Raw genomic sequence first — 10,324 nt, 5'->3', positions numbered from 1 at the left:
TGCAGTGTTTCCAGCTATACTGTAAAGCGGGTTGCCAGATACTGTCGGTGGGCATGGGTTTTAGTGTGGGTCTCTGTACAGGCAGGATGGTACCAAACCTGGAAACCTCACTGTGATGACCAGGCTGAAGGAAGGTGTGCACACAGTCACTGCGCCCTGCTAATCCTGTAACTTCTTCTTAAACCCCTAAATGTCATTTTTCCCTTTCCGTTTGAATACAGATTACACAAACAAGATACAATGTGTTACTTTGTGAGCTTTAGAGGAGGTGGTTTTCTATTTTGTACATTGCAAGGAAATTCTTTTTCCTCTGCTTCCTCCATGTTTGCTCACCATGTTTGCTGGCTTTGTTTACCATTGAAGCATTTTATCAGTTTTGACCCGACCCAGCATCTACCTGTGGCTCCGATTCTTCTGATGTCCCCCTTGGGGTTGGGATGTGTCATAAATTCCTGCTGTCTACTCTTATTGTGATAAGCTACAAAAACGGCTCACAGTGACTAACAAGGTCAGAGCACAGATGAGAAATATGAACTCATCGCATTGACAGAAATGCCTTTCACATGCATTCTCGGATTCAGACTGAAATAACATTAAAAGCTGCAGTGGCAAGACAACACCAATAAGGTTTGTTTATTTCAAGAGAAGCTTGTACTGACATGGGGCTGTCTACAATGACACACACACACACACACACACACACACACACACACACTTACTCTGATGATGGATTGTGGCAAGACGCCCTTCACTAATTTAAGGAAATCACTTGGGGAAAGAAAAAGTTAGCAGAAAAAAAAAGTAATTTTCGGCATTCTACATCTGTCAGTCTGTGTTTTAGCCTGATTAGTGCACTCTAATCGACTCTGCTAATCACACCCTCAGGTGTGTGTGAGAGAGAGAGAGAGAGAGAGAGAGAGAGAGAGAGAGAGAGAGAGAGAGAGAGAGAGAGAGAGAGAGATACGGGGAGGAATGGGAGAATGACAGAGAGATGGAGGGTGATGGAGAATATAGCAAACTGGTAAGCTGTAAAATGGTGTAACAGCTGCTGTGGTCTTTTATGTGGAAGCCCAGGAGAGCCGTTGCATTGGGTGTTACTTTGTTGCAGTGCCACAGTTTGCTGCTGAAAAACACTGAAGGCTGAACTCGTGGCTGTTGCTTTAGTACATCAGATCCAGTGCATTATTGCAAAGCTCTTTATTATGTTCCAAGCGGGACACCAAGAGAAAACAGTCTTCCCTAGCCACCAGAGCCCCTGACAGTCATTTAGAATGTGGAAAACTGTTTAGAACATGTGGAGGCAGATGCATGAATAATTTAAAAGACAGCATTCCCCACACATGAACTGGTATTTACACGCAATGGTCAAATGCAATTTAAGGTGGAAATGAAATAAATAGGTAAGAAAAATAATCCAATCACTAAAAAATATTGGTTGCAAACCAATTTCATTGACTGCGCAAGACTTTTGTAGTCTTTGCATGGATCTGTAAAATGGCAATTAAAAGGCATTTGGCACGTTCAAACAATGACTTTGCTCAGTGTTATTTTCCCTTTATGGGACGCATTATTTTTATCCCTTTTCTTTCTTCTTTTCATCTTATCCTGTATTGTAAAGTAATTTGTGAAGTCTAAAATAATTATATAAATACAATTATTATCTTCTGATGTTTTGAGGTAGGACAAAAAAGTTTGAAAAAATATTTGTTTGTTTGTATTACTTCCAAGTAAACTTAATTTAATAAAAATAAATGATCAGAAAAATGATCAGCCTTGGTATCATTTTTTTTCCTGTGACACAGTTACAATAATTTATCATTTGTGATGATTTGCATGTTGCCATGTGCATTTTTTTTTGCCACCAAAGCATACTTATATACTATATCTTTAACAATAACTAATATTTTGGGCTTGGGGACAATATAAAGACATTTCAAGTCAGGAGGCTGAAGTCTAAGATACATTACTTGATTCCATATATCTGAATTAAGACATCACTGATGATTGTAATGAATGAATGATAGTACAGGTGCTATAAATAGACATACCCATGCAGTTATAGTCATGAGTAAGGGTGGCAACTCTGGCCTTATTGCAGAACACTGATGATGCAACACAAAGTTAGTGAATTTGACATTCTTTACAACAGACTGTTGAAGGTAACTAAAGACATGTGTTACTGATTTAAATACAGCTCTGTGTCATGGCAGTGTGGGCAGTGTGTTCAGATAAACGGTGTGTTGATTTCCGCCTTGGCTGCAGCACACGGAGCTTGGTGCAGCAGAGATCTGCTGAAATCGGACACACAGAGTTTCTCTAAACGCACTGACCACACAAAGATGACACAGAGCTGGATTAAAATTGGCAAAGTATCAACTTAAGGTCATATTTAAATCTAAAGTTTATGAATAGATGTGGGACTTGAAATGAGGCTTGTAAATGTGCGCCCCATCTCACAATGAATGAAATTCATAAAAACAAACTGTGCGTACCAATGGCTTTATCAATCTAACAATAAAAGTGCATTTTCCTGTCTGTGTATGTGGTTTTTCAGTTTAGTAATGCACCTACACAGAGGTTTGTGTATCTGGCTCCCTGACTTTCTAATGTCTTTCATGTATTAGGTTTGAGTAAGAGCAAGCGAGCAAGAGAGACAGAGAGACTATGCAACTACATTGATTTTGTACCCTCCCACTATACTTTAAGTGTTGGCATGCAACACTGCTAAATTCCTAATGGCCATGCAGAGTTGTGCCTGAGATGCATGGGACGCCCAGACTCAGATGAAAGATCAGCAGCACATCTGTGTCATCCGTTTCTTGCCTGAGCTCATTTCTTCATTTTCCCTTTGTCTTATGAAATCATTTGTTAAATGTCTTTTTTTGCTGCCTGGCATCCAAGAATTATTCCCTCCCCGAGTCCCTCAACAGTGGGAATTGTTTTCCTCCCAAATGCACAATTTTGCTTTGTTCTGCCTGAATAACTGCTTTGTCTCCGGGTGTTTTTTTAAACGCCCACTGAGATGCATTTATGCACACACGTAAACACACTTTAAGGCAAATGGCTAATGAAATGTACTCCAGGATTTCCAAAAAAATGTGCTCTACAGGGATACCTCTCACTCTTCCACAGGATGTGTCTTACATGACCGCTGCTAACTTCTAGAAATGATTACTAAATTAATATCACGTTTCTTTTTTTAGCTAACATAATTGGATTGACAGTCATGTATGCATCAGTGATTCACCAGTACAGACAGTGCTAAATGAGACTTCTTGAATCAAAAAGGCCCCATAAGCAGGGTTCTCTAAAAAAAACAAAAAACAAGCACTTAAAAAAGTATTTACTAAATTAAGCTGCAATAAAACAATATTAAAGAGTACCAGCTCTGAAAAAGCAGAGCTGGTAGAAACAATCTTTTTTCTTTTTCATTATTTATTTCCTTTGAGACAAACATAATATTAATAACTAGAATCAACTTGATTCATTAATGTCTTGATGAATCAAGTTCTATGATCGCAGGCAGAGCCTCAAACAGGGCCCTACGGGTTTAGCACAGCATCCAACTGCACATCTGCTAGCCAAAATTGTCTGCAAGCAATGGCATTATGTAGCATATTGTCATCTGAATCGTTTAACATTGACTCATGTCTTGCTAGCATTTATGTCATTATATCAGAAACCCCTACCCGAAGCATTGATACTTGTCTATGCATCATAACATTCTTAAAATTATTCCTTTTCAGACCCTCTTGCCTGTACTCAAGCTTCACTGAGCCTTTAATGTTTCTGATGTTTGCGTACAATCTCACATGGGCCAGTGGGCAAGCTCCCTACCTCCCACAACCTGTGCAGTAACAAAGGTGGCGTAGGCAGCAGTGATAGTGGGATGAGGCTGCCGAGGTGTTAGAAAGAGGAAGAGGGGGAGCAGGGAGGACAGGAGGTTGGTCAGGGACTAGCTGGGAACTGGAAGTGTGGTGAGTTCGGTGAGGTGCGAATGGAGCCTCGGCATCGTCTGAGGTTTCCATTGCACTTGACTACTCTTAGCTGAGCCAACCAAGCATGGGGGAATGTGCAGGTGGGGGTGGGGTGGGGGGCCAGCTGTACTCTCTCTGGCTCAGCTGGGTTTTCTTAGCAGTTATAAGCCTCTCACCACTGCAGTTACGCTCAACATTTTCTTTTGTCAAATCACTTTCTGGAGGATTTTATATCCGTTTGTGGTTTTGTTACATGGGTGTATACGTCCATCCACCTTTATCCGCTTATCCGGTATCGGGTGGCGGGAGCAGCAGCTCAAGCAGGGGACCCCAAACTTCCCCTTGCGTGCCATGTCCAAAACAAATACATATGTGGACTGCAAACACGCCTCATAACATTTAAAAATGTATAGCACTTCTTTACTGTATGACAGGTAGCCACTTGTGCCATTTCTTACTGACTTCTGCTGGGAGAAGAGTAAACAGTGCAATACATGGTGTCAGATTGCTGTAAGCACAGCAGAACAGAACGTTAGACTCAATGAATTACACCACAATGCTCCTTGGAAATCATAGTTGACTTACTAGAGATCAACACAGTCTTGTCTGTAATGTACTTTCCACTTGTTATACTAATTCTTTGGGCAGGACTGTTCCATGCCTATCCAAGCCTTGGAAGAACTCCAGAAATCCGGCAGGACTTTTACTTCCAGAACCCTGGACACCTCCCACTTCACTACTTTACTGTACCTCTAGGGCACCTGGCACATTAAGCAGAAAGCACCGATGCTAGGAGCCCATGTCATATTTATTTATTGTAATTCTGAAGTTAAAATGTTGCACATTGCAGATTTGAGGAATAAGATACTCCAGTAGATTATGGCTGGCACATGGCTGAAAGCAAAAAGGAAACCCAGCTTCTTTCCACTGCTCAGTCAGTCTGGTTGCAATAGCTACTGTATCTCTGGGAGATGATCAAATATACACTAGCAAAGGTTATGTGTGCGCCTTTGTGTGGGAGGCAGCTGGGAAGAAGTCATCATTAAGTCAGTGAAACCAACAATGAAGTCTACCACAAAAAACATTTGCTCTCTGCCCTTGTTCTGTTTTTCAAAAACATTCGTTGGTGGCCCAAATATCGAAAGTCACAAAGCAAGACAATTATGTGTTCTGGTCGCAGGTGCCCTAAAGGAAGAAATGCAATTTGAAGTAAACAAAGTAGAAACTCAGTTCTAAGCTTGTGACCTGGGCTGTTTTTCCTAAAGGCATTGCTCCTTTGTTCAATAGGAGGATCTATCATTAGCAAAAGCAGTGCTTTGACAAACCACCACCATCACAAATTTGCTCAGCAGCGGCAGCCACGGTGCTGTGATATAACTACTCAGTAGTTCCTGAAATAATCTCAGACACATCTTTGCAGATTTGCACCTCTTTGCAATGGCAGCACATTGCTGACAAGACAGATTTATGTAAATAAGTATGCAATTAGCTATACCTATCATCATTCTTAAGGAGCCAGTAGGCGAAAAATAAACTTGAGAAATCACACTTGCAAAACTGTAAACTGTGTCAGAAAAATTATTTTGAAGCACGCTTGTGTGAAATATAAATGATTTCAACATATTTTATTGGAAGTACTAAATAGGCTGGCGTTCAGACAAATGGTGAGAATGAAGAAAATGACTTGATGTAAAGCCTTATGGTATTTATCCTGTACCAACTGTACAAGAAGGTGTACAGGACTGCAATATTGTACATTTCCTGACTGCTATGCAAGCCACAGTTTCTCAGTTCTGTGCTCAAAGGTCTACTGTTTACTTAAACACCTGGATATATTGTGTCACAATTAACCACATTAAGTTGTATTGGTTTGCAATAAATGCTACAATTATCTGGGGATGGATTACAAAACAGGCCTTAATTCCAAGGATTGTAGGAGACTAACTGGTTCCAGACCTCTTGAATTGCTGCTCACATCGCAGATTCTTTCAGCAGTAGGCTGCAAAAACTAAACTTAGCCTGCTAAAGTGTTAGCATATGGGAGCACAGCCAGTGGTCCACTGGGGTAGCATTGATATATTCACTGTCTTGGTTTGCTTCACTTCCACAGTGGGACAGAAGCATCACTGTTTGGCTCAATAAAACAGATATTTAAATGCATTTTCACAAAAAGAACCATGCCAGCAGCCTCCCAAACACCATACAAATAGACTTACTTTCTGCATGGAGTTTCAATATTTGACCTATGGTTGTGCTACTTCTGGTTGCTTGTCATATGAAATTAAACCTCTAGATGGCTGATATGTGTGTCTGTTCTGTGATGGACTGGTGAGTGTTCACCTGTTTTTTTGGCTATTGGTATGCTGGATAATGTTTCAACCCCATTTAACCCGAAATAAGAATTCAAAAAGTAACCAAATCATATGCGCAATTGAAAGTATGAATAAACTGTGATCTTCTTTGCAGGGAAGTCAAGCTCCCTAATTTATGTCTGTGTTTGGGTATCTCTCATTTGTTACAGTTGGAGGAAGTGACAACAACTATTTGTCGAGCCAAGCGGGGGGACAGAGGCTAAAAGCAAGGTACTGTATGGAGGGAAGAAAGAGAGAGCAGATGGGACGGTGTCAAGGAGTGCAGAATGAAGCAGCGCTTCATCCATCACGGCACACATGCACACGCACATGCATGGTGCGCACACACACAGCAATCACAACAATCTTACTCATTTTATAGGAGAGTTATTGAGAACACAAAGCACAACAAACACTTGAGCCTAGTCAGTGTCAAACTGAATTCACCACTGAGTCCAGCATCTCTGGACAGCAGGTACTCAAATAGTGTGCTGAGCAGTATTTGTGTTGTGCGCTGGACAAAAGTGTTTTGTTTTATGACAGGTAGAGAGAGGTAACGTAACGACTTTTACTATTGCAAATCACATTTGTCTATTCTAGCGCTGCAACTCATTAATATTTTTTTATTGTTGATTAATCTGTTGGTTATTTTCTCGTCTATAAAATGTCAAAAAATGGTGAAAAATGTCAGTGTTTGGCAAAGCCCAAGATTCTGTCCTCAAATGTCTTGTTTTGTCCACAAAAATATTCAGTTTACTGCCATAGAAGAGTGAAGAAACTAGGACATATTCATTTTTTTTTAAAGATTTTTTTTTGTGGCATTTTTATAGTACAGCTGAAGACATGAAAGGGAGAGAGAGGGGGGAATGACATGCAGCAAAGGGCCACAGGTCGGAGTCAAATCCGTGGCTGCTGCATCGAGCAGTGAACCTCTAGACAAGGACGTGCGCTCTACCCAGGTAGGTCACATTTAAGAAGCTGGAATCTGAGATTTTTTAAATCAATTATCAAAAATTGTTGCTGATTAATTTAATAGTTTAATTGTGAATTAATCAATGACTCTTTGCAGCTCAGTGAATAAACAGTGAATAAAACAGCATTTAAACACACCTACGGTACAAGCGACCTAACCTGGGAGTGCGAACAGTAAGTACTGTCTTTGAAAAGTCTTTGCTATAATTCTCAGTGAGCATCCTCTCAAATATATATGATAATCAATCCAAAATTTCCATCTCAACCACGTTATTTCAACCACATGAACACAATATGTCCTTAACTTTAAGTAGTTTTAGTAAACTACTACACTCAAACAAACTTGAACCATTGAGATGACAGATCAAGAGACACTCAGCTTTCATCTCATTGGTTGTGCTTTGAAAGCTCCCCGAGAAACAAGGGCGTAAAGAACCTTAGGAAACACTGGTTGGATGTGTCTGACTATAGAGACACTAGAGACTGTGATTCACAATAAAAAACATCATATCCTGCCAAACATTCACATTGATTTCAGGCATTTATGTATGAGTAAGTTAAACAAATAATAGTATAAAACTGTAAAATTATCATATTTGTAAACAGTTCAGTGCTCTATGTTTGCTGTCTTTGTGTGGTGGGGAAATAGCAGGCACTAGCAGTTCTTCATTTATTTATTTTTTCTCAATGTGAGAAGAATGAACCTAAATCCTGGCTGGGGAGCATGGACACAAACATCAAGGAGTAAAAGCTCCACCTGTGACCCTGCAGGCTCCAGCTATGTGTCGGGTTTGGAGTGTGAGGTAGGCCTGGCTGCCCCACTGAATTCCCTGCTGGGGATGCTGGGGATTTGTCGGAAAACTGTCTGAAAATGACTAAATAAACAATGAAAGCAACAGCAAGAGGGAAAACAAAAGACAGCGTGGTCATAACATTACTTTTTCTAACTCTAGTACTGGTTCACCAAAGTTAGAAAATGTAAGTCTGGAATGAGCTGAATGTATTCTTTAAAGACTTGATTAAAAGTGACTGGATAATTCCAAAAATGTATAGATTTAAACAACCCCAGATAAACTGCTTATTCTTTCTTTTTTTTAAAGAAGAGCAATACTTCAGTGTGAGTGTGTCTAAGTTCTTACATGGAAAAAATGTATAATTTCAATACAAACCGCTTAGAATAGAAGGCCGAGAGCCTTATAGGAAATTGGGTGCATAATGCAGCAATTCACTTCTCATTTCTGCTCCCTACATATTAGACGAGGCCGACAGAATAGTAATAGAGTTGATGTCTCCATCCACCGATTCACGCTCTTTTGTTATTTATTCATGAGAAAGTAAGCGGGGTGCCAAGCCTAATACGGTTGATATCATTCACTCACTCATACTTTTCAAATTCCAGTATAGTATAATCTCAAACTTCTCTCGTCTTAATCTTGAAACACAACTTCAGTCAAACTTTTAAGTCAGTGCCACTAAACAATAACCTGACAAGGCCAAGCAAGCAGGAGGAGAATACACACTCGCAGCCGTGGATTCCTTTCTTTGAGGTCGTATGAATATACCGTAATCATGCTAAATGGCTTCCACTGTCAAGCTGTTTTTTTTTTTGTGTTTCTCTTTTGATTACACTCTGAGCAGCCATTTTGCCCAAGAATGTGTAGGACATGTGCATCATTTAAAGCCTCTCTGCCCATTACCACAAGCTGGATCCAAACCTGAAACAGAACCAAAAAAGTGATTGTTCCAGGGACACCAGTATCTTACTATCCTTACTAAGTACTAAGTAAAGATGCTTGGCCTTAATCAAAATATGACTACAGTCCATTAAACAACAGTCATTTTACAACAAATATAGCTGAGTATCAAGGTCTGGCCAATATAACGGACAGTAGGCTACCATAACAATAAGTGCACCACTCAGTAGCTGTTATCATGAGTAGTTAGCAATGTCGCTGCATTCCTGAATCTAAAAAAAACTGACAAGGGGATTCAATCTTATCAGTTCTGAATAATATTATAAAAAGACCTGCAGTGTATAACCAAGAACTACTGTGCGTGTACAGCACAATTAAGAGGTGAACCAGGAGGTGTGTCTTTATTCAGATCACGTATCATTGATGATTTTACGAAGCGATTCTGTCAAAGAGAAGTCTGATAGCTAACCCTCAAACACAACTTCCTATCCTTCTGCCATCTTGGATCCGTTAGAGGTGAAGATGCTACTGGTGTGCCCCGTCCCGCCCAAATCCTCTATGTTTACTTAACCTTTAGGAAGTCCTCATTAGCCACCTCAGTCTTTAGAGCCTATTGGGTTGTCAGGAGAGAGACAAATTAACAGTGGGAGCATTGATTTGACTTATGACTTAAGCTGGGATCACATTGGCCGGTCAGTATGCACAATGTAATTAGTTTATCAGGGAGAAGGGAGTTTTCTTAAGTGATTAACCGGGAGAGCTCTCGGAACCCATAGTAAAAGCAAGAGCGGCCAGTGGAGTCAAGGTGTACCTGCCGAGACAGACTGTCTTCACCAATAAAAACAGCCAATGGGGTTTTAGAACCTAAACCTACCCTTATCTTAACTGTAGAGGACGTTGATCATGCATTGTTTTTGTAATGGTCATGTGAAAGATTGTTTTGAAAAGCACTGCCAAAAGACCTAATTTGTCTTTTAGGCATAAGGACTTGTCATATAGTCAATCTACTCAATATCTCAGTCTGGACATATGCAGAATCAGAATTCCTAATAAAAGGCGCCACCCTCTGAGCATTTCACATTTGGTGGTGAGTGCCGGAGAAAACTAAAACTTAAACAACCCTTTCTGAATTCAGATGGCTTTGGGCATGAAAAATCAAGAGAGTGATATGGTTTATAATTGATTAGGCATCATTAAGTATCACAAACAAAAAGAAAAGACTCAGCAAATGCGCTGCTAATGCTAAAAATGCCTCCAGCTAAAGTGCCTCATTATTGCAAATGTACGTGCAGTGGTAAATGAGGGTGGGGTGGTGTGTGGGGGGGGGGGC

General features: G+C 40.3%; 1 protein-coding gene across 1 annotated transcript in view; it reads right to left on the bottom strand.

The window, feature by feature from the left end:
- Positions 1-10,324, bottom strand: part of LOC116700210 (cell adhesion molecule 1-like) — a 393,444-nt gene that overhangs the window by 215,136 nt on the left and 167,984 nt on the right.

This window comes from Etheostoma spectabile, chromosome 13 (assembly GCF_008692095.1).
Source record: "Etheostoma spectabile isolate EspeVRDwgs_2016 chromosome 13, UIUC_Espe_1.0, whole genome shotgun sequence".
NCBI classification, from domain to species: Eukaryota; Metazoa; Chordata; class Actinopteri; order Perciformes; family Percidae; genus Etheostoma; species Etheostoma spectabile.
Note: the sequence above shows the minus strand (reverse complement) of the source record. Positions and strands in the feature narration are given on the sequence as shown.